General features: G+C 37.4%; 1 pseudogene; it reads left to right on the top strand.

The window, feature by feature from the left end:
- The window catches only part of LOC100683470, a 64,922-nt pseudogene extending 43,212 nt beyond the window's left edge, over positions 1–21,710 (top strand).
- Positions 21,711–25,255: the final 3,545 nt, after the last annotated feature.

The raw sequence follows: 25,255 nt of genomic DNA on the forward strand, positions 1-25,255 counted from the left end.
CTCAACTGGTTAAAACATAATTACCATCCGAGGAAAAGACACTGTCATGGAGAGACTTGGTCTACATAGTGAATGCAGCCAATTTTTGCAGAGAGGGCAGGATGAGGAGGAAGCTTGAGGGGCGGGGTCTCAAGCATCAGTATTCACTCTACTAAGAGCTCTGTGCACGGACCTAGGGTCTGCTTTTTCCCTCTCTCCTGAGAGGGAATCTTGCCAGGCCCTTCCTCAGAAGCTCACCCTCTGCTACGCTACCTCAGTCAGCTCTGAACTCAGTTACAGCCAAATGACACAAAATTAAGATACAACTGAGGAGATCTCTGATTGATGCCATAGAAATGCAAGCTAGGCTCAAATGCCTGACTGTGGTCACTTCCAATGGATTCCCTGAACTTTTTTGCTGGAGGAAGATTCTAGACTACACAGCTTCCAATCTCTCTGGTTGCCAACCCAAGGAGTTTCTGTGTTTGTCCCAACATGCTAAGAAAATGGTGGGAAGATAAGGAATCTGGTGGCCACGGTAGGTTCTGATTCTCATCCTTGGTGACTCCGTTCTCAACACAAATTCTGGAGCTGATATGGCTGCTTCTGCCACTGTTGCCCATAGCTCCAGTGAGTTTGTGTTTCCCTTCATATATGCATGTGGACTACTGTACGGAGAAATCCCCTTCCTCTTTGTTCAGTCTAGATAGGTCAGGGAGTTTGAAAATAAATCTTTTCTATGAAGTGAATAAAACAATCCTGAAACAATGAAATACCACAAAAGCAGAGTTTTATAGAGCAACAGTCCCGATTATAGTGTTCATCAGAGTAACAGGAGAACTTAAATACATATTCCCAGACCACCACACCCAACCTAAAAATTAAACTTTCAAGGGGAAAGCCCTAAGAATCAGCATTTTTATTAAAATACTTAGATGAGGGATGATTGGGTGGCTCAGTAGTTGAGTATCTGCCTTTGGCTCAGGGCGTCATTCCAGGGTCCTGGGATCGAGTCCCACATCGGGCTCCCCGCAGGGAGCCTGCTTCTCCCTCTGCCTCTGTCTCTGCCTCTCTCTCTGTCTCTCTCATGAATAAATAAGTAAAATTTTTAAATAAATAAGTAAAATACTCAGATGATGTTTGTTCATCAGCCAGCACTATCTTTGGGCCAAACTTGGGAACTTCTGCTCTAATTTCCTGATCCCATCCAACTTGGTCTAGCCAAATCCTCATTGATGCAATTTTGCTTCATGGCAGCCAGCAGCATCCATACCCTCATCAAGAGGAGATGCACAAAATTGTAGATAAGTTACTACAAGCCACGTCCCTTTCTGGGTAAATAACAAAACATATCCTAGCTCAAAACACATGTACAGATATTCTGATTATTTTTGATGTAAAATGGTAATATAATCTTAACCCTGGGAGGATTTTATAGACCAAAATTTTATGGAGTGAAGAAATTCATCACAAAGAATTTCTGATTCTTGGGCTTCTGGCCTCAGCATGACTATTTCCACTATTCATAAGCTTGCAATTTCAAAGGTAGATTTATCCACTTATAAAGAGCTCAAACTGATAAAATAGTTTTTGTTATAGTGAGTCTGTATATCTCTTTTAATTTTTTCAAATTGGCCTTGTTTCCACCCTCTTCAGTAACCCAGAACAAGTTGATCCCTCTGTGATGATTTTGCAAATACCTGAAGACCACAGGTACACTGGAATTTATCTTCTTCAATCATCCCCCTCCCCCATAACCTTTTATATGAGCTACTATCAAGCCATCCCTTACTCATCCTGAATTATGTTGGCCTGCATACTGGACTTTATATATGTGTTTTGAGCTTTAGAGATCATTGCAATATTAATTTTTATTTATGTGCATTAATCAGGACAGTCTAGACTACAAGTTACTACACAACTCTGAAATCTCAGTGACTTAATACAATAGTGTTTATATCTTGCTCACATTTATCCAACATGGCTAGCAAGGGGCTCTAGTCTACACAGTCATTCCAGGATCCAGGCTGGACCATGTAAAGTCTCAAGCATCCGCAACTGCTGTAGCAGGATACAAGATAACTAGAGAGTCTCAAATCACCTCGTAAACATATTGCTCATAATCACTTGGCTGAAAACAGTTGCATGGCCTGTTAATAGCAAATGGTCTGAGTGATGCAGAGTAAACATTTAGGAGTAAGTGAGTATATAATGTTGGTAATCCTTCTCAATTTTTTCATTTGAATTATAATAAGCATATCTTTTACATAAATCTATAAGACACTGATAAAAGTTTAGAGGAGGATAAGTCATGGATAAGATATGAGTGCACCACTCCAGAGGCTCCTTTACCTTGACTTAGCATCTTTTGGCTAAAAGTTCTGTGTTGATAATAAAGAAATCAAGACCAACCAGGAAGAAAATAATCCAGAACTTACAGATTTCCCTTGCTTCATCTTACCCTAACTTGAGTCCATATAAAATCATGTCACAAAAAGCAACCACACATGGATAACAAAACTAACCAAATATAAGTTCACTAGCCCTGTTGAGCGGAACACACTGAGTATTTTTGAAATCAGAGGTGTGATGGCTATTTAGTCACTACAGCCCACAGATCACCGGGACGGCTTCTCTCTCCAGGCCATTAACTATTACATGAACTATTATCATGGTCACTATCAATTCTATGAGATCCTGAACAGATCATGGTCACTATGAGATCCTGAACAGATCTTGGTTCATGTAATATTGTCCCTAGAAGTGAGAAATAGAAGAAGCCCTGGAGATGGAATGGTTTGACTCCTCAGTGTTAAACCCCAATGCATGTACACATGCATCTGCATACACGTGCACGAAGTTCAACCATACAAGGCCCGGGGAACAGAGATTACATGGTTAGTTAATGGCACAATAGGCAAGCATCCAAGGCTCCTCTCAACTTTGTGTCCAACTTCCTGGCTCTTTCCTAGGTAATGGTGGTGATCATACTAGGTAATTTTAAGTCAAGGTAATGTCATGGTAATCAGGGTCATGACTTCAGTCATGCTCTTTCTGCTGTCTAAAAGCTTCCCCTACATTTTTCTCTGTGAGTTGAAAGTCTACTCACCCTTAAAGATTAACCACTACCTGGCCAATATAATTTATTCATTTTATTATCTCTATATTCCTTAGCACATAAGGACTTAAAACTGTATGAAATCCAAAGGAAAAACTTCTGCAAGAGTCTGAGTGGATAGATATATTAGCTTTCAACCACAGCTCACAAGTTAACTTTCAGCACTATTTTCACTCCCAATTTGATGGGCACCGTGAACCCTAGAGAATGCCTCCAATACTCTCAGGACTGAACAGTACAATAGCAGTGGTCTCAACATTTGCCTTTCTGCCAACTAGGAGACACATCCTGGGTATACCCAAGATCTAATTAATCTCACTAAGGAAAGTTTCATTGATTACAATGGATTTTGGAGTATTATTACTATAAAACAATTCTAGAAAGTGGACTGTATACCCTCTAAATTCTTTCTAATGTTAAATATTTGGAAGTCACATTTATACTGCCCCTATTCTCAACCAGAAATTCCTAGAAAATGAGGATTTCTACAAATAACCCTTGGTCAATTTTCATTCAAAGAATTCAACCATAAGTATCAATAAGGACTACTACTAGCCTGTATTGAACTATTAATCATGCTCATATCATATACTCTCTGAACCAAATCAGACAAATTCCCTTATAAGATAAAATTTATAAAGATAACTTAAACCCTCTTCATAGGGTTAAATCATGCTCATATTATATACTCTCTGAATGAAACCAAATTCCCTTGTAAGACAAAATTTATAAAAATAACTTAAACCCTCTTCATAGTACTCCCACAATTAGTAAGGTACAGGTGATAGATAATTTTACCAAACTAGTCTTCCAACCATCTTATCATTTCTAAAATTAAGAATATTTAAACTTAATAGATCAGTTACTCAGTTATCCCTATCCTTTATGAGTTTTTTGTTTTCGTTTCAACTTTTAATTTAAATTCAATTTAGGGGACACCTGGGGAGCTCAGTCAGTTAAGCCTCCAACTTGATTTTGGCTCAGGTCATGATCTCAGGGTCCTGAGATCAAGCCCAGCATCGTCATGCTCTGTACCCAGGAAGGAGTCTGCTTTCTCTCTCTCTCTCTCTCTCTCTCTCTCTCTCTCTCATGCTCTTCCATGTGTTCATACTCTCTTACTCTCTCTCAAATAAATAAATAAATCTTTAAAAATAAGTAAGTTCAATGTCGTTAATATATGCTGTATTATTAGTTTCAGTGTAGAATTTAGTGAATCATCAGTTGCATATAATACTCAGTGTCAAGTACCTCCATAATGTCCATCATTCACTTTCCCCCATCCCTCCACTCCCTCCCCTCCAGCAACCCTCAGATTGATTCCTATAGTTAAAAGTCTCTTATGGCTTCCCTCCCTCTCTGTTTTTATCTTTTTTTTCCTTCTCTTCCTCTATGTTAATCTGTTTTGTTTCTTAAATTCCATAAGGAGTGAAGTCATATAGTAATATATTTGTCTTTCTCTGACTGACTTATCTTCCTTAGCATAATACTCTCTAGTTCCATTCACATCATTGCAAATGGCAAGATTTCATTCTTTTTGATGGCTGAGTAATATTCTATTATATATATCTGTAAAAATATATGTATATTATATGTATACACACACATACACCACATCTTCTTTCTCCATCTGTTAATAGACATCTGGGTTCGTTCCATTTGGCTATTGTGGGCATTGCTTCCATAAACATTGGGGTGCAGGTCCTCTTTGAATCACTGTTTGTATCCTTTGGATAAATACTTAGTAGTGCAATGACTGGGTCATAGGGTAGTTCTATTTTTAACTTTTTGAGGAACTTCCATACTGTTTGCAGAGTTGCTACACCAGTTTGCATTCCCACCAACATTATAAAAGGGTTTTCCTTTCTAAGCACCCTCTCCAAGTTTTATTGTTTCCTGAGTTGTTAATTTTAGCCATTCTGACAGGTGTGAGCTGATATCTCATTGTAGTTTTGATCTGTATTTCTCTTATGAGTGATATTGAGCATATTTTCATGTGTTTTAATATGTCTGTTACCCATCTCTATGTTTTCTTTATAGAAATGTCTGTTCATGTCTTTATGTTGATTTTTTTCTTTATGTTAATTTTTTAAGGGCAGACATGTGTACCTTCTTCCAAGGTAAATTTCTCAAGACTATTTTAAGAGGAAGAGTTTGTGTGTTTACTTTTCTTTTTGCAACCTTTATAGTTTATAGTATTTAAATGCCAATGATAAATGTATAAATGCCAATGATTTTAATTTGTGTTTACTTATCTTTTGTTTCCTATTGTATATTTTTATTTGAGACAAAACTGAGAGCAAAATTTCTTAGCCTAAAAACTTATTTTATATCATAGAATTTAAAGAGATAAATATAATATTCTAATTAGTTTTATTAATTCTGGCATATAAAATTACTAAGACCTCTGTCTGCAATTAGATATTTTTAAACAAATTTATAGCAGTGGAAACATTCGGGAAATGGGACATGACATTCACAGACACATTTTTCCAAATACAATTTGTTTATTTCCACTAACTATTTTATGACTCAAAACTGAGAAATCAATGAAATAGATGATGGCAATAAGAATTAAACTGTTATTCAAAGAGTCTCCATACTTTCTAAAGGCTTCAAAAGCCAGGAATTGTTAACTGGTCTTCATGCTCTTTTTTTGAGGGGCTTAAAATCTACTAGCCAAAGAGAGATACATTCACAAATTTGTGTAAATGGAGAAGTACCAGAAAGGAAATGAGGGCATAAAGCCCTCATTTAGGGAACAGTTAGCACTTCAGTGTGACTGGGGCACAAGGTGAAGAGGAGAGCAGGGAAAGAAACGAGGGTAGAGACTGACAAGTATTCATCATAGAATGCCTTGAGCTGCCATATAACAGCACCTGGACTTCATCTTAAGAATAAGGAACCCATTAAAGAGTTTTAAGGGGAGAGGAGATAACACTGTTGATCTTATTTTTTTTAAAGCTAATTCTTGTCTATGGTATTCTAAATTGCTAAACTGCATGTACAGTAGGTCAATGTTATAAACAAACCTATAGGTATTTGTATGTGATTTATATTCATAGGAAAAAGAACACATTCAAAACAACCTCAGCAATTTCTACCATTGAGTGGTTTTGGAGTGATAAGACAGGAGTTTTAACTTTATAAATATATTATTTGAATTTTTCCAATGAGCATCTACTTACTTTTTTAAATTAAAAAGAAGGCTCAATGTGGCAACAGTGTTGATGTGCAAGACCAGAACTGAAGATACCAATTAAGAGGCTGTTGCAATTTAATTGTCCAAATGATAGACAATGAGAGTCTAAACAGAATCAGTGGCATCAGGCACAGAGAGGAGGAGGTGGATTTGAACTATTTTAAGGATGTAGACTAAAGAATGTGGTGATGTTAGCTCTGGAATGAATGAACAAGAGGAGATTAAAATGACTTCCTGGTTGCTAACGTGACTCAGTCACCAGCACAGGATATAAAGGGTGAATAACAAAATCTGTAGTAACATACATTCAGGTTTGGTAATGTTTGAGACATCCGTGGGTTGTCCAGGCAATACTGATATCATTACATCATTGATTTATATACCCAAATCAATAGCAAAAAGCAAGGCTTGTTAGTGGCAGAGCTAAATGTAGAATCAAGCATGCTAATCCTATCAGGTAGTGTCCCGGCAAGAATCAGAATGAATACATGGTTCATGTGGAAAGAATTAATGACAAGGATGTGAGGTTAAAACAAACCAAGGAAATGAGGCACCTAGAAACCAGCAACAATGGGGAGCTGCTACTGCTTGCAATGCCAAAGGAACAAAGGGAAGAAAGAAAGTACTAGAGACTGAGAATGGAAACCATAGAGGAGGGACATCAGTTGGAAATTTGAGTAGTGGAGGGATGCAGTGACTGACGAGCTTAGCCCAAAGCAGAAATGAAGCACGGAAGAAATTTTCTGGCCTACCTTTCCTCCATTGTCCTGACTCTTATTGGCCAAACCCAATCAGAAGGAAGCCAGAGCTCAAGGGAATTCTGGATAATGCAAGTTCACAGAAACTAGCCTCCAGGGACACAGAGGTAAGTAGAGGAATACAGAGAACAAATCTGTAAAAGAACCGTCATCATCACACTGACTGCTGTTCAAAGATCTCCTCTGGGGAGTTTACAATGACCTGGAGGAGGAAGAACAAAATGGCACATGTGAAATAATTATGAAGAAGCTGTCCTGGACTTGAGATCATTGAGATGTGAGTTCCAATCCCTACTCTGCCACTTACCGGCTCTGTGACTAGACAATTTATTATATTTCTCTAAGTCTCCATCTCTAAAATGAAGATTAAAAATACTGAATTTAGAGAGTTATCATGACAATTTGATATTTTATGTAAATGTTTAACCCAGTGTTTGTTGTAAGTTAAGAACTTTGTGAATGTTAAGAGGAAAGGGGGATGATGACAACAAATGGCAATCATAAAAAGATTAGTATGAGCTGGAATAGAGAGGGGTTTGCAGGGTACAGCTGAATGAGAGGCAAGATACAAGGAAGTGCATGGAGAATACAAGCATGCTTGATTGAGGACATGGAGTTGTGAACAGCCTGGTGTATGGATGACTATGAGATAATTGATGGAGTTGAAAGGCTTACTTGATCTCATGCCATCTGTGAGTGCCAGCAGCCCAGGACAGGGACATATCCCATACTTTTATCACCCCAATCTTCTCCTGTCAGCTAACCTTGTGGCCATCAGCTCTCACTTCTCTGCTAAATAATTATTTTTGAATGCCTTAGGACACTTTTCCCTTGAGGGGCTAAATACAATTCTGCAAGCGGTAAGTGATGTTAAAAGAACAAATCTGAAGAATATACATTCTCCTGATTCGAGTCAGAGCAGAGAATACAGCTCAAAGAGGCTGAACCAAGACCTAGTTTTCACAAAGTGTTCCTTGGCAAAAATCGGCTTCTTGTACTCTCCAAATGCCTTTGGTTTCCAACAGCAAAATTCTAATCTGCTCCTTATATTCTAATGTCTCTTAATACCTGCCTCATCTTATGTCCTAGTTGTTATAAGTATGTTGGTAACACCCCTAACACACTATGAGGTCATTAAAAGAAACCATTTCCCTCTTATCTATTGCAGCAATGGTCCCCCCCAAGTACAAGCTTGTACCAGAATCACCTGGGGTACTTGTTAAAATAGACTCAAAGGCAAGGTGCTTTAATTCCATCAGTCTAGGATGAGACCCGGAGGTCTAATTTCTTTTTTAAGTTTTCCAAGGAATTCAGATATGCATTCATTTTGAGGAACATCTGGTATTCAGCTACTAGGACATTATCTCCAACACCTACACCCAATGGCTAGTAGAGAGAGGAGGAAAAATAAGTGGCTCAATTAGAAGAATCTTCTTATATCCCATGCCAAGACATTTTATTCTGAAAACAGAGAAATGGGGAAAATGTTTTAAAAAGAAAGGGACACAGGTTTTACACAAACCATTCTGGCCACCACAGAAAGGTGATGCTCTAGAACTAAAGAAATTTCTGAGGCTGAGCAGTAATTCTGGCAAACTGTGAGGTAGGTTTGAATTGAGGGCAGTGGAAGTGGAGAGAAGGGAAGAGAAGTGAACATCTCAGTAATAAAAAACAAGAATTAATGATCAAGTAGATGTGGGGAGGAAAGGCAGACAGAAGTGACCACCCCTGTGTTTCTGACTTGAGCGTATGGGTAGAAAGAGATCAGAGGGGAATTATAGAAAGTATAACAGATCTGGAGTTGGGGAAATTGTCTGTAGGAAGGTTGTTAGCCAAATGATTGAGTTGACTTTCATGATCCAATATGATGCCCATGTTCTACATCATGACATATTAATCTCAGAAGAACCATTTAGGGCCCAGGTTTAAATGTGGGAATTTAAAGATATTCAGAGGTTTTAAGGTGTTAGATGAAGCCACGTATGTATCACAATACTCCAGGGAGTGTTTGCTGATTGAAAGAAGGTGTATTGAGGAAGGAACACATCTGTGAAATAGGTTGAAAATAGAGGACCACCAAAAGGAGATTGGGAAACCAAATGAGTTAAAGGAAAATCAATGCAAAGAAAAGGCTGTAAAGTCATAGGTAATGAGCTCCCCATAATAGGAGTTATTCATGCATAAGACACATGGCATAATCGGTTAGTAGTTGCATCAGGAACAGAGCCGAATCCAGAGCAGAGGGAATAATATCAATACAGAGATATCAGAGAAAAAAAAATCAAGTGGATCTATTTTTCACCACTTACTATTTAAATGATCTAGATGGATTAAATGATCTCTTGAAGCCTCATTTTTTTTTAAATTTGTGCTATAAGTATCCATTTCACAGAACTGTAGTAAAGATGAAAATAATATTAAAGGGATTCTTTAAGTGTCCATTCCCTCTCCTATGTTTAATCCATATATAAAAATTTCAAGAAAGTATGACAAACTGTCTTCTTTCATTGGGTGCATGTCCAAGCTTTCCCATTTTACCACTCAACTTTAAATTCTGTTGTCATTTTTTTCCTATAAATAATGGGTATATTTTTGCATGCTGCAGAAGAGGTTGCCCTGTTGGGAGAGGATCGGACAATACCTCCAAATCTAATGTTGTTAATACTGCATTCTAGAAGATAAGAGGGCACTGAAATTAAGCTTCTTCCCAGCAGCTTGTGAAAGTCATTCTTTTTATCCTCTTGAATTTTGGGACCGTTGCCCATCTCTTTTTCTGGCATCTCTCCCATTCTCTTGATTTCTGAAAGACTATCAGTAGGTCATATACAAACCATCATAATTTTTAAAGCAGAGAATGTCTTTTCCTTCTAGGTAAAACAACAAGCTTGAATTTTCTTTTACCTAAATGCCAACAAAGGAAAGAAGCCACTTAATTATTTGTCTTTTAAAACATGTTTTTCATTGCATTTGCAAAGGTTTACAAGGAATACATCTAGTGCTTAATTGCTTGTAGCTAGGGAATACAATTATTCTTCTGGAGTCTACCAAATATTTATTGTGATTGCCTCCACCTAGGTTTCAGGCTCATACCACAAAGATTGAAACTAATTGAGCCCAAACCCCAAAGCTATTAAATGATGGCAGATTTGTGTTGAAAAACAGGAGTAACGTCAGGCATTTGACATGGGGGGCTGGAAGGCAGGGGAGTGGTGTTAATGTATTTTTCTGTGCTGCTAGAAAAAAACTGATTGACAGAACTCATTCTTTGCCACATAATTATGTACTTCTTTGTTGACCCATCTGGTCCCCTTAGCAGTGTGCTAATACCATCATAAAGCAATCAGATTAAATTGGTCTTCTGGTGATCAATGGTTAATATGGTTTCATACAAATTATTCTTAGACTGGGAAGCCTTTCCTATTAAAAATTATAAACAGAGCTCTGCATATTGACAGGGCTTTTCTCAATATTTGGGTATGTGGACTAAAAATCATAAGGTCTTACAGCATCTTTTTGACAGCAGTTTTTACAGAGTACTATTTAAACTCAAAGGCTCCTGGGTAACCCCTTGCTTATACCTAACATCCCTTACAGATACATCCATCCTTACTGTTTTTCACTGTCACCTCATCTCTACTTAAACCACAGCAGTTCATACTATTAGAATAAAAATCTTACTAAGAGTAAATAAATTAAGGAATGATGACAGAAGTACATATTAATAGTTGTTAAAGGGAAGAGAAGGGAAAAGTAGAGCAAATTTCAAAGTTCCAGAAGTCAGAAAAAGGGCCCGGATTTACAAAAGGGATAGCACTTACTCATGGGAACTTCAGCTATTCTCTCTCCTAGATAGCTCTTGATTTCCATGCTCAATCCCTAAGTCAGAATCTCATTTTCCATCTTACCCAGCATCCAGTCCATACTGACTCCTCTTCCTAAGGTACAGAATTAATCTCGTTACTCCTCTACCTCAGTTTCTTTGGTGACGTCCCATGACTTATAACAAAGTCCCAATTTCCAAGAAATGTATTCAAGCTCTTCATATTCTTCTCCCTGCCTATAAAGTGTGACTTATCTATTAGTGTAACCCTCATACACTGAAAACCCTAGCCACCCTAAAACATGCCTGGTCCTAGAGGATGACAGGCTATTTCATCTCTCTGCCTCTTCACCATGAAATTTTTTGTCTCTAATTCTCTTCTCCACAATTTTTCATTGCTGTTGTTAAATCTGTTCAATAACCACCTTGGAAAACAGTTTGACAAATCAAGTGGAGTTAATCATAGGCATACTCTATGGCCCAACCATTTCATTCTCAGATATATATCAAGAAAATCTATATACATGTGCATCAAAAAGCATGTAAAAGAAGTTTTCTTAGCATTGCTATTTGTAGGAACCAAATGCAAGTGGAAGCAAACTTACCATCAACATTCAGGTACCTAAGGACAGTATATACATCAAATGGAATAGCACAAAACAATCAAAATTAATGAAAAGCTATAATATGCAACAAACCTTAGAAACGAAATATTAAAACAAAAGAGCCCAACATGGAAGATTACATGCTGCATGACTATACTTTTATATAAAGTTCAGGTATGGATGAAACTAGCGTGTGCTGTTAAATGTCACAATGGTTACTTTTGGGGAGGAAGGAGAGACCGTGACTGGGAGGAGGAATGATGACTTCAGGGTGCTCAAAAGGCACTTCAAAACAACTCCTCTACCTGTATTCTTAAGGTTCATGCACGTTCCTGTCTGTGTGTTATACAGAGTGAGGTTTTTTTTTAATTCCTGTTTTTCAAAGTCAAGATCAATTATTACCTTTTCCTTAAAGTCTCAGCTGATCGCTCTCATTCAGAATTATTTTTTCTCTGAGTTCCTTATGGACCTAATTTTTCTCTCCCAAGGCATTTAATTAACATGCCTTGAATTTCAGGCATGATGACTACGTATGACATGGGTTAGGTAATTAAAAAGAAAGACTCTTTTTAAAAAAGCAAAGAAATAGAGAAAATTGGAAAGCTGTGATGACTAAATCTGGGTTTTGGTGGACCCCTCAAACTAACAATAGTAACATCCTGACTAGGTCCATCTGCTGAAGTCAAAAATTCCTCCTCCTCACACTTGCCCTTTCTCCAGCTATAGGACGGTGTTTTTTGTTTTTTGTTTTTTTCTGGGTGCAACAGGATACAATGTGTTTTATGTTTCTAAATATTAGAAAGCAATGAGCAAAGAAGCCACCTAGCAAATGAAGCATGTCACACTGACCCAAAGTTGTTCCTCACAATACTTACAGGGACATGATTCATGAAAATCAGCTAAGTCATCTCCCAGAGCTCAGCAATAACGTTCAGCCCTCAAATTCGAGTTTTCCAGGAGCATGAAGTGAAGCTGTCAGCTTCATCTATACTTAGCAAACCTAGACCTGTAGACTTTCTATTGCTCATAGCCTAACAATCAGCCATGCTTCTGCAGGACAATCCATTTCACTGCTTTTTTGTAATCCCAGGTGGCCAAGATGTCAGCTTCCCAAGGGCATTTGTAAATTGCCTTGAAGCCAGTTAGTCCTGACCCTCTTCCCCAGAGAAAAGAATCTGAGGAAGAACAACTGAGTTTTTCATAAAGTCACAGAGCAATCCTAGATGGCTACATCACTTAACTCTCTGTGCTCATGAGTGTGTTTCCCCTCTACCTGTATCCCCCCCCCCCACACACACACACACACACTCATGTATTATGAGCTTATTAAGGACAAACGGTGTCATTCCCCAAGGCACTTTGCCCATTGTGGATAGTTGTTTCTTGACCACCTGGATGAAATATGGAAGAGCGTGGAAGTCATTTTCATTCCTCTGGCTCAGTTTTTCAAAGTATATGGAATGGACCATTATTCATCTGAGCCAGAGAGACGTTCTCAGCTTTTAAACGCCCAACTGTAATTTTTCTCTTTACTCAATTCCTATTTTAAATGAAGGAAGGAAGAAAAGGAAGGGAGGAGACTTTCAAAGTTGCATTTAGACATACTCCCCAAAGCCTGGAAGCATGTATCGAGCACTGGAAATATGACCTTCACAATATTTAATCAACACAGGAGAAATATTCATTCAGGCTTTCAACAATACTGTCTGGTCTGTTTCTTGCTCGATGCCACAAACTCCTGACAACTACTACCTACTTCTTTTTAACAAATGTAAAGGCTATCTTGATGTTTCTTCTTTTGACTCTTTTCCATATAGAATGCTATAGTTTGGATTCCCACTGGTAAGACTAGACTAGTTGTTTTGTTTCATGTTTTTTGTTTTGCTTATTTCAGTCTAATTTTTTGATAGAGCTCCTAGTTGAAATGTTTAAGTTTCTAAGCTACTAAATCTTATTCATTATTCACTGGAGACTTGGCTATCCCAACCCTCTTTTATTATTTTTATTGTTGCTGCTGAGGCAAGTGTGTATGTCTGTTATTTCTTTTTTTTAAGATTTTATTTATTTATCCATGAAAGACATACAGAGAGAAAGGCAGAGATGTAGGCAGAGGGAGAAGTAGGTTCCAGGCAGGGAGCTGGATGTGGGACTTGATCCTGAGACTGAGGATCACACCCTGAGGCAGGGGCAGGTGCTCAACCGCTGAGCCACCCAGGCATCCCTGTTATTTCTAAACAGACCTGGATCTGGTCTTCCCTTAGGCAGTAAAAAGGCATTGGGCTTTGTGCTTAGGCTAGCTGTTCTAACCAAACAACTAAACCCCAATTTTCAAAGACTCAGGGCTACGAATGTTTATATTTCATGCATATACCATTTCCCAGGGCCTGAGAGACCTGTCCATCCCATCAGTGGAAGCAGAAAGAGAACAGAGAAGGCATGGTGCCTTCATTCAAAACAAAAGCAGGCCCAGAAATTACGGGCGTCTTCCTGTCCACAAGCCCTGGCAATGGATTGGGAAATGTAGTCCTAGGAGGGGTCACTGCCTTCTCACAAAAACTCCAAGTTATGAGAGGATGAGCATGAAATTTTGGCGGACAGTTTGATAACTGGCTAACCACTCAATGGTGTCCACAAGGTTCTCCCTCAACTCATTAGGGATTCATAACATCCTCCTCTCCCAACTTTATTCATCATTTAACACATTTAACAAAACACTTTTTGCAAATTATCATATGTTAGGTGCAGTTCCAGGCCCTGAGAATATAAAAATGTGGTCCTTGCCCTCAAGGATCCCAGGTTTAGTCCTAAATCGAGAGATTGGATCGGTAAAGCAATATATCTGAACATCTGTGGAAGACACATATTAATTATTAAATGGATATCTAAATACAAATTATTAAAGTTCTTAAGGGAAGAAATATTCAGATGTATGGAAGGAAAACAGAAGGATCAAGGAGAGGATGCAGGAGACACTGATGAAGCAATTCTCCAAAGAAGGACCAATCTTCTACTTGACTGGTCTTCAATATTTTGTTCACTTTTCCTCAAAAATAATTTTGAATTACTATGTACCCAGTCCCATTTTAAGTTGATACCTGAAGTTTTTCATTTTAAGTTGGCATGAACAGGTTTATATATATATATATATTTTTAAACTCACATTTACTGAACTTCTGCCTTAGAATTCCAGGTTGTTTTATGCTTGAAATCCTTTTAAATTTCTCATTCTATAATATATCTCTGCAAAAACATTTACCTAAAGTCATATTCAACTTTTGAAGTATTTTAAGACTTTAGTTGTTAATGGTTGTTTTATGGATGGTGATACTATCAGCATATAATTGATAAAGGAAGAGAACAGAACAGCAGTTGCCAAGGGTCAGACTGTGAGGGGATGTTCTACTACAAAAGGAAAGCAAGGAGAGAATTTTGAGGGATGAGTAATATTTGAATATCTTCAGTTGGTGGCATTTACACAAGCCTTTGTATTTATCAAAATTCATAGAACTCAGTAACAAAAAGTCAACTTTAAAAATAAGTGTATACAAATTTAAAAAAAGAAATAAAATTGACGTTTGACATTTTTTTCTTTGCAGCTCCTCTCTTTTTCCCTTCTGAAACTCCAAAGCTTTCATTTTAGCCAAGTATAAATTTTTCTCTGAAGATATCTTTCCTTGATATCTGTATCTCAAATCCCAGCTACCATCTTATTTAGACTGCAAATTTTGAAAGGCATTATACTTTTGATACTGTCCAATTGAGAAGTTTACTTTCCTCCTATTTCATATACTAGCATTTGCAAAGACTAAATAGTATCAGTGGCAAAGTATCATGCCATAAAGGAAAAAAAAAAAGTATCCAAGTATGCATAGACATTATCTTTATTGAGGACTTTCCAGCAAATTTCTCTTTTAAATCCCAAGCATTAAGGACTCCAGATATTTGATATAAGTCTATCCGACTTCTATTGCACAATTTTTCTTTCCTTTTGCTTTTATATACTTCAGGCTTCAGACAGTTTGTAAACAAATAAGGACTCTGGCTTGTTGTGAAGAGGCGGGAACAAATACTGCAGTAAAATAACCTAATATTGTATAACAGCATAATGGCTCAACTATTTCACCACCAGAGAGCCCATACCAGCATCCACATCAGTCAGCTGTCACCCCATAACCAAAATACTATCCTGAAGATGGCAGCGTAGGAGTATCCTGAACTCATCTCCTCCCACAGACACACCAAATCTATAGCTACATATGGATCATTTCCCTTTGAAAAAGATCTGAAAACTACATCAACTGCTTCTCTACAACAACAAAAAAAAGCAAAAAGACCACATTGAGACCAGTAGGAGAGACAGAGATGGGGTTACCAAAAACCCCAATCCCAATTGAACAACATACAGTAAGGAGGAATTTCAAGAGTCTGGCATTTCTCTTGGAAGAGCAAGGTGTTAGCATTCCATATCAAGCACCCCAACCCCTGGGATCTGCACGACTAAGATGAGCCCCTAACACATCTAGCTTAGAAAAGCAACAGGGCTGATTGTTCAGAGGCCTCAAAGTGCCGAAGGAAACTGAAATTCCCTTCCTGAAGGACTTGCATACATCTCACTTGCCCCTAACCCTAAGGAAAAAACAGCAGTTTAAAAAACACTTACTATATGTAAAAGAAATTCATTTGCTAACTAAAAGCATCTACTGGAGAAAGAGGGTACAGTTGAAATTATCCTTGGAGATGAAGCCAATGGTGCATGCACAGGTAAGCTAGCTTGGACATGGCACTTCCTGCAACCTTGATAAAACAGGAGAGGCAGGCACCACTATCCTGCTGCTTGCTGAAGCCAGAGAGTATGTGTAGTTGCAGCACTCTCCCACTTCCTCACTGGGGCAGGCAAGTATGAACCATCATGGCATTCTCTTGCTCCCTAAAGGCAACAAGCATGGGAAGTTGTAACGTCCCCTGCTCCCTGGCTAGGGCTGGTGAATGGAAGCACTCATGGCATTCATCCACTCACAGCCTATAGCAGGTGCATGCACAGAGATAAGGAACTCTTTCACTGTATTCCTAAAGCCCATAGGACACCATGAAAATAAGACATTTTCCCACTTCCATTCTGAAGCCAGTGAGTGAGCCCTGTCCCTCTACCTCTATCTCACTAAAGCTAAAAGGCATTCATACTCCACAAGGGATATCTTTGATTGTCTGGCTCTGATGGCCAACGGGGCTGGCATTCCTCAGCTCCTCAGAAAGTAACAATGGGAAAGACTATTCTTGGCAGGCCACAATACCCAGGGCACTACACAGACAGCAGACTGAAATACAATCCCAGGTTCCTGTGAAAAGGCCTACTTACTTAGCCTGGAACTTCAACCCTGAGAGACAGACTTCAGGTTCCCCACACATCTAGAGGCTAACAAAGTGCCCCATGCCCCCCTGGGAAGATAATCAGGGAGAAACAATCTCTGCATACCCTTCTAGCATTGCTACAATATGATGAGAGAGGAGACTTTACAGAAAGGAGTTTCTACACTTATTTCTACACTTCTCCGATTTTTACAATTGTTGCCCGGGATACATATCCAGATCTCCTGGAAGCCAGCTGTGTTTACAATTCTGGGCCCATAGGATGGTATATATATTTGCATACTTTGAAAGCTGCTGCTTCAGTTAGGCTTTCAATCAGCCTGAAACTAGAGGCTAAGTAAGATTCTTCCCCTTGGAATGGTCACTTTGGACAGGTCTCAGCACACCCTCAACAACAAGGATGTATCAAAAATAAATCAAGAGGTTTAGACAATCACAAAGGTTTGAGAAACAACCAAGAATTAGGGCAGGCTGAATAATAAGTTTCATCATCTAAATGAGGCCACTCCTTCAAGACAGAGGTAGCTGCTTTACCTTATACATAGAAACAACAGAGTCAGGCAAACTGAGGAAAGAGATATATGTTCCAAATGAAAGAATCAAAGAAAACCTCAAAAAGACCTTAATGATACAAAGGTATATAATCTGCTTGATAAAGAGTTCAAATTAATGGTCATAAAAATGTTCATTGATCTTAGGAGAAGAATGAACACATTGAGAACTTCAGCAAAAAGAGAAAATTCAAGGAAGTACCAAAGAGACATCATAGAACTGTAGAACACAATAATTGAACTGAAAATACACAAGAAAGGATCAAAATCAGATTGGATGAAGTTGCAAAATCAGTAAGCTGGAACACAAGGCAACAGAACTCACCTAGATAGACCAGAAGAAAGGAAAAAAGAATTTTTTTAAAAAAATGAAGGCAATGGAAGGGACCTACAGGACAACATCAAGCAGATTAACTGTGTTATAAAAGCCCCAAAAGGAGAAGAGAAAGGAGCAGAAAAGCTGTTTAAAGAAATAATGGCTAAAATCTTTCCTAGCCTATGAAGGAAACAGACATGCAGACTCAGGAAGCCCAGAGAGCTCCAAAATAGATGAACCCAAAGAGAACCACACCAACCACATTATAATTAAAATACCCAAAGTTAAAGAGACAATTGCAAAAGCAGAAGACAAACAAATTTCTATAGACAAGGAAAACCCCATTAAACTATCAGCAGACTTTTCAGCAGAAACTTTGCAGGCTAGAAGAGAGTGGCAGGACATATTCAAAGTGCTGAAAGGAAAAACTTGAAATAAAAAATAGCAAGGTTATCATTCAGAATTGAAGGAGAGATAAAGAATTTTCCAGATAAGCAAAAGCTAAAGAAGTTTATCACTTCTAAACTAGCTTTATAACAAATGTTATAGGACTTCTTTAAGCCAGAAAGTAATGGAACTAATTAATAACAACAACAAAAAAAACATACAATAGTAAAAATCTCATTAGAAAGATAAACATAGTAAAGGCAATAGATTAATCATTTATAAAGCTACTATTAAGGTTAACTAAAACCACAATAATTAGTTAAAGGATACATAAAATGAAGAGATGTAAAATGTGACATCAAAAACATAAAGAATGGGGCAAGGAGCAAAAATGGTTTTCAAATGTGTTCAAATTTAAATTGCTATCTACTTAAAATAGACTGTTATACACAGGATGACATATGAACCTTGCCTAGTAGCCACAAAGCAAAAAAAAAAAAAAAAAAAAGAATAAATAAACACACAAAAGAAAATGAATGAGAAAAGAATCTAATTACATAACATTAAAAAAGTCATCAAACCACAATGCAGGAGAGAAAGAAAAAGAAAGGAACAGAGAGGAGGTATGAAAATAGCCAGTAATAAATTAACAAGCACATATCTGTCAATAATTACTTTAAATATAAATAGAATATATTCTCCAATCAAAACAACAGAGTGGCTGAATAGATAAAAAGACACATCTATATAATACCTACAAGAGGGGATGTCTCTTGAGCATCTGAGGGAAGCTCAGTGGTTGAGCATCTTGCCTTTGGCTCAGGGTATGACCCCAGGGTCCTGGGATCCAGTCCTGCATCAAGCTCCCTGCAGGGAGCCTGCTTCTCCCTTCGTCTGTGTCTCTACCTCTCTCTGTGTGTCTCTCACGAATAAATAAAAAAATATTTTTTAAAATACCTTCAAGAGACTTATTTTAGGACATATGCAGACTAAAAGCAAAGGGATGAAATAAAAGATTCCATGAAAAAGGAAACAAAAGAAAGCTAGTATGGTCATATACAGGTTTGACAACATGGACTTTAATACAGGTTCAAAAAAAAAAAAAACAAGGACAAAGAGGAGCACTACATAATGATAAAAGGGTCAATCTATCAAGAAGCTATAATGTTTATAAACATATACCTATCCCACATAAGAGCACCAAAATGTATAAAGCAAATACTAACACACTTAAGAGAGAAATTGACAGCAATACAATAATGGTAGAGGACTTAACACCTCACTTACATCAATGGATCGATTGTTCAGACAGAAAATCAATAAGGAAACACCTTAAAGAAACTAAAAAAAAAAAAAGAAGGATGAAGTCCAAAGAGTACTAAAGATCAGGGTGAAAATAGAGACTACAAAGACAACAGAAAAGATCTATGAGGATAAGAGCCTGGTTCTTTTTTTCTTTTTTTAGATTTTATTTATTTTGTTTCCTTATTTATGAGAGAAACAGAGACACAGAGAGAGAGAGAGAGAGAGAGGCAGAGAAATAGGCAGAGGGAGAAGCGGGCTCCATGCAGGGAGCACAATGCGGGACTTGACCCCAGGTCTCCAGGATTACATCCTGAGCTGAAGGCAGATGCCCAACCGCCAAGCCACCCAGGCATCCTGAGGCTGGTTCTTTGAATGAATAAACAAAATTGGCAAACCTTTATCTAGACTCACTAAGTGAATAAAAGTCCTGAAAAGAAAAAAAAAAATCCAAGAGAAGTCATAACTGATGCAACAAATACAAAAGATAAGAACTGCTATGAACAATGAAATACCAACAGGTTGGAAAACTTAAAAGAAATGAATAAATTCCTAGAAACTTACAATCTTCTAAGACTGAGTCATAAAGAAATGGAAAATGTGAATAGACCAGTTATTAGTAAGGATATTGAATCAGTAATCAATAACCTCTGAACAGAAGTCTGGGACCAAACAGCTTCAATTATGCCAAACATTCAAAGATAATTTAAAAAAAATCTATCCTCCTCAAACTTCTCCAAAAAACTGAAGGGTAGGGAATGCTTCTAATCTCACTTTTCGAGGGAAATATTACCCTGACAATAATATCAGACGAGGATGTCCCAAGAAAATTATAGCTGAATAGTTCTGATATTCAAAATCTTCAACAAAATATTAAGAAACTGATTTGAGCAATATTTTATTAGGATCATAGACTATGATCAAGTGGATCTATCCCAGGGATTCAAGGATGGTTCAACAGCTACATATCAAGCAGCATGATATACCACAGTAACAGAATGAAAGATAAAAATATGATCATTTCAATAGATGCAAAAAAAAAAAGCATCTGACAAAATTCAATATCCTTTTATGATGGAAATTCTCAAAGTATAGAGGAGATGTACCTCAACATAACAAAGGCTATATATGACAAACCCATAGCTCATGTCATACTCAGTGGTAAATACCTGAAACCCTCCCCTCTAAGTTCAGGAACAAGACAAGGACTCCCACTCTCACTGCTTCAATTCAACATAGTATTGGAAATCCTAGCCACAGCAATTAGACAAGAAATAGAAGGCACACAAATTGGAAAGGAAGAAGTAAAACTGTACTATTTGTAGACACTAGTACAGAATTCATAAAAAAAAACACTAAAAAAAAACCCAGCTAGAACTAATAAAGTCAGTAAAGTTACAGGATACAAAATTAATATATAGTGGGTGGGGAAAGATCACTGGTGAAATCCCCTGAGGAGACTCACACGCTGGCCCCCACCCAGTCAGCCTAGCTCCCTGGTAATGAAGACGACACTCATCTTCAACAACCACAGGAAGCTGTGGCTCTCCATGTTCTGCTAACCTTACAATGAAGATAGACAACAACAAATCATCAGGGAGACATTCCATTTGGTATCTAAGGGGTAAAAATGTTTATAATTTCCAAGGAGGAGGATTGTTAACTGGAAAATCTGACAACAAACTGGTTTACAAACATTATACACATGACGTTTTGTCTTCTGTGTGTATTCTTCAGAAAGTGAACTTGGCATTTGGGATCTACTTCAAGTATCTGTGGAAACATTAGACAAGTGTTTTGAAAATGTCTCTGAACTGGGTTTAATTTTCCATGTAGACAAGGTTCACAATATTCTTAAAAAAAAAAGATAAGAAGATAAGAGAGAGAGAACGAAAGAGAGAGAGCAAGCAGGGGGAAGGGCAGAAGGAGAGAGAATCCTCAAGCAGACTCCCTGATGAGTTGTAAGCCCAACACAGAGCTCAATGCCAGGACCCCAAGATCATGACCTGAGCTGAAACTAAGAGTTAGATGCTTAGTCAACTGAGCCACTCCTGTGCCCCAAGGTCCATAGTACTCTTGGAGAAATGGTGATGGGGAGATGGTAGTGGAGACCAACATGAATGAGACTGTTACACAAACTGATGCACAAAATAAACTGGAGAAATCTGTGGCTGAATAAGAGCGAGCTCTGGTCTGTGCTATATCATCTGTGAAGAATATGAATTTTCCTGAAATCCCAAGAAATATTAATATTGGTGACGTGAGTATAAAAGTGCCAAACCTGACCTCTTTTAAAATACAAAATTAAAAAGGCCACTCCCTGGTAAAATCTGAGGGAAAAGTCATCTAGATTTACTATGCAGTTGTTTACCAAAGATAGAGAATGAGAGTCTTAACTTTTGCTGTTGGATTTAAGTCAGGGTACTATATAGAGGTTGTGCAAAATCAATGTGGATGTTCAATGCTGATTTTCTTGTTCAGTGATTTTGAAGAAATTGAGTAGTTCCAGTTTCCCATATTTCTCTTTTCTGAACTGCATTCCTATGCCCACCTAAGGCATGCCTCTCTATATTGGCTACTACATTATTTCAAAAGTTTTTGAGACATTTCCTTAAATTCTGTACAATCCAAAATGTTAGTGTTTTCTGTGGATCACAAGTGCAGCATTCCATAATTCTTTCTGCTGTTTGTCACAACTGTTATTTAAAGAACCAACTATATATTGCATGAAAACTTTAAGGCCTTTTCTCTCAGTTTAAATAAACTCCAAAGTAACTGGACTTCTAAAGCACCTTTTTACTTGCCTGATACCTACTTTAGCAATAATTTTTATGGCCCTCTGAGTTAATAAAGAAAAGTATATATTATCACTGTTAAAAAAGTTAATATACAAGGGTGCCTGGGTGGCTCAGTCAGTTGAGCATCTGACTCTTGATCTCAGCTCAGGTCTTGATCTCAGGGTCTTAAGTGTATGCTCCATACTGGGCATGGAACTTACTTAAAATGATAATAATAACAACAACAACAATAATAATAAACAAAAATCAGTTGCATTTCTATATATTAATAACCGTCCAGGAAGAGAAATTAAGAAAACAATCCCATTTACAATTGCATTTAAAGAATAAAACATCTAGGAATAAATTTAACCCAGGAGATGAAAAGTCTGTACATTGAAAACTTTAAGATATTAATAAAAGAAACTGAAGACACAAATAGATACTTAAAGAATATTATTTAATCCATGAGTCTAGAATATATATACTATTCAGAGGAACAACAACAACAACAAAAACCCCAATGCAATCCCTATAAAAATTCCAGTAGCATTTTTCAGAGAAAAATTCTAAAATTTATTTGAAACCACAAGGCCGTAAATAGCCAGAACGATCTTAAGAGTAAAGAGTATCATCACTCTAATTTCAAACTATACTACATAGCTACAGTAATCAAAACAGTATGGTATCGGCACAAAAGCAGAACACAGATGGGTACAAGAGAATAGAGAGCCTGGCAATAAACCCATGAATATATGGTCAATTAATTTATGACAAGGAAGCCAAGAATATATACAGGGAGAAAGGACGGCTTCTTCAATAAAGTGTTGGGGAAATTGCACAGCTATATTTAAAAGAATGAAATTGGATTAGTTTATAACTCAAGATGATTACAGGCTAAAAAAAAAAGATGATTACAGGCTTGAATGTATGACATGAAACCATTAATCTAGAAGGAAACACAAGCTGTAAGCTCTTTGATCTTAGTGATTTTTCTTGGGTCTATCTCTAAAGGCAAGAAGAATAAAGCAAAAATAAACTAATGAGACTATAACAAGCTAAAACCATAAGGAACAACAATGAAGGCAACTTCTTGGATGGGAGACAGTATCTACAAATCATAAACCTATTAATATCCAAAATAACTCCTATAACCCAACAAAACAAAAAAAAAACTGATTAAAAAATGGATCTGAATATTTTTCCAAAGATATATGTGAAATCCTATCATTTGTCACATATAATAGAATGCTACTAAGCCATACAAAGGAGTGAAATCCTATCATTTGTGACAACTTGGTTAGACCTTGAGGGTATCATGCTAAGTGGAATCAAGTCAGAAAAGACAAATGTCACATGATTTCACAAGTATGTGGAATCTAAAATACAAAACACCCCAAAGCAAAACCCAGATTAATAAATATATACAACAAACAGATTATTGCCACAAGAGAGGGCAGTTGGGAGTGCAAAATGAGTGAAAGGGATCAAGAAGTACAAACCCCCAGTTACAAAATAAGTCATGGTGATGCAATGTACCATATGAGGAACATAGTTAATAATATTATATTAACTCTGTTTGGGGACTGGTGGTAACTAGACCTACTGTGGTGATAATTTTGCATCATATGTAAATGTGAAATCACTACGTTGTACACCTGAAGCTAACACTGTATGTCATGGTATAACTGACAATAAATGCAATTATTTGTTGTGTGTCAATAATAAGTAGGCCACTCTGCAGGATGATGAAAATAATTTTAAATTATTCTGTTTCTCCATTAAAAAAAAAAAAAACACTATCCAACTGATTTGTAAACATGCACTGCCTATTTCTCTTGGTGCAACACTTTTGACGGACTGTACGTCAGTGTGGTGGCCCGTGCTCAGCTCTAGTACACTTTCCAGCAGGATCATATGGAAGAACAAGAGCTGATGGGGTGGGATCCCATTTACTGGAGTTCTAGTTCTCAGCTCTGTAGATCTTAACAGGAGGAATTAGCTACCAGTTATATGAAGTGATTTTATAGGGTCAATAGAGCTTCCACCTAACTACCAAACAAGTCCAATTTACTCTTTGATACTTTTGAGTCAAACATTTTATTTTTTTTCTTTCTTTTTTTAATTTTTTAATTATTTTTTTGAGTCAAACATTTTAGAGCTGTATTCCTTCAGCTTAACTTTACCCCTCTCTTAAATTTGTGGCACATGTTTGGAGATTGGGGTAAGTCTTTGCCACAGCGTCATAGCCAGGAAAGGCATTTCCCAAGAGGGCACAGTACCTGAGAAGTAGTATAGGCATCATTACAAATCTAAATAGAAAGAACATGACTTGGAAATAAACTTGGCATATTCTATAGTTTATTGTTGACTCACCTTAAGGCACTGCCAAACCTGATTAAGGAGAGATTAAATATTCTTCGAGCAGGTGCTATGACTATTAGTCCCCTCTAATGGGCTGCTCTATATTAAACCTTCAAGGAGTCCTTTCTCTGATCAACAATATGCCAATTATTTCCTCTCTTCGCCCTCTACTCTTCTCAGCAGGTTACAATGCACCATTATTTCCTACAAAATGACTCCACTTTAAAAAATCCCCTAAGATTTTTTTTCTCCTTAGACACTTAAAAAACGTAACAGTGAGCACCTATTTTCTACATTCTTCTTCTCATACCAAGAGCAGGTTTGTATTCTCTCCTTTAACTTACCTTTTAGAGCTTCATCGATCTTGGCTGCATTTCTAATATGAACCTTAGAAGTACAGTATAATATTGGTTTGTCAACTACTGCCTTCCAGATCTATTACCTTGAACTATAAACCCCCAAATCCTTATTCCATAGGTTTACACACTTTGCTAAACATAATATAAATTCGGCAAAAACATTAAATCACGTTGAGGTTAAATTTGGCGTCAATGAAACTAATTTGGACAAACAAGATTCCTAACATATTAGTATCATATTGTGGGCAGCAAGGCATGCTAAGCCTTGATAGATGCAGGGTAGGTGTGAGGACAAGGAGCTAGAAATAAAATCAGTGGTAGGAAAGAACGCTGGCTGGGTTTAAAGTGGCCTT

The sequence above is a fragment of the Canis lupus genome, chromosome 1 (assembly GCF_011100685.1).
Source record: "Canis lupus familiaris isolate Mischka breed German Shepherd chromosome 1, alternate assembly UU_Cfam_GSD_1.0, whole genome shotgun sequence".
NCBI lineage: Eukaryota > Metazoa > Chordata > Mammalia > Carnivora > Canidae > Canis > Canis lupus.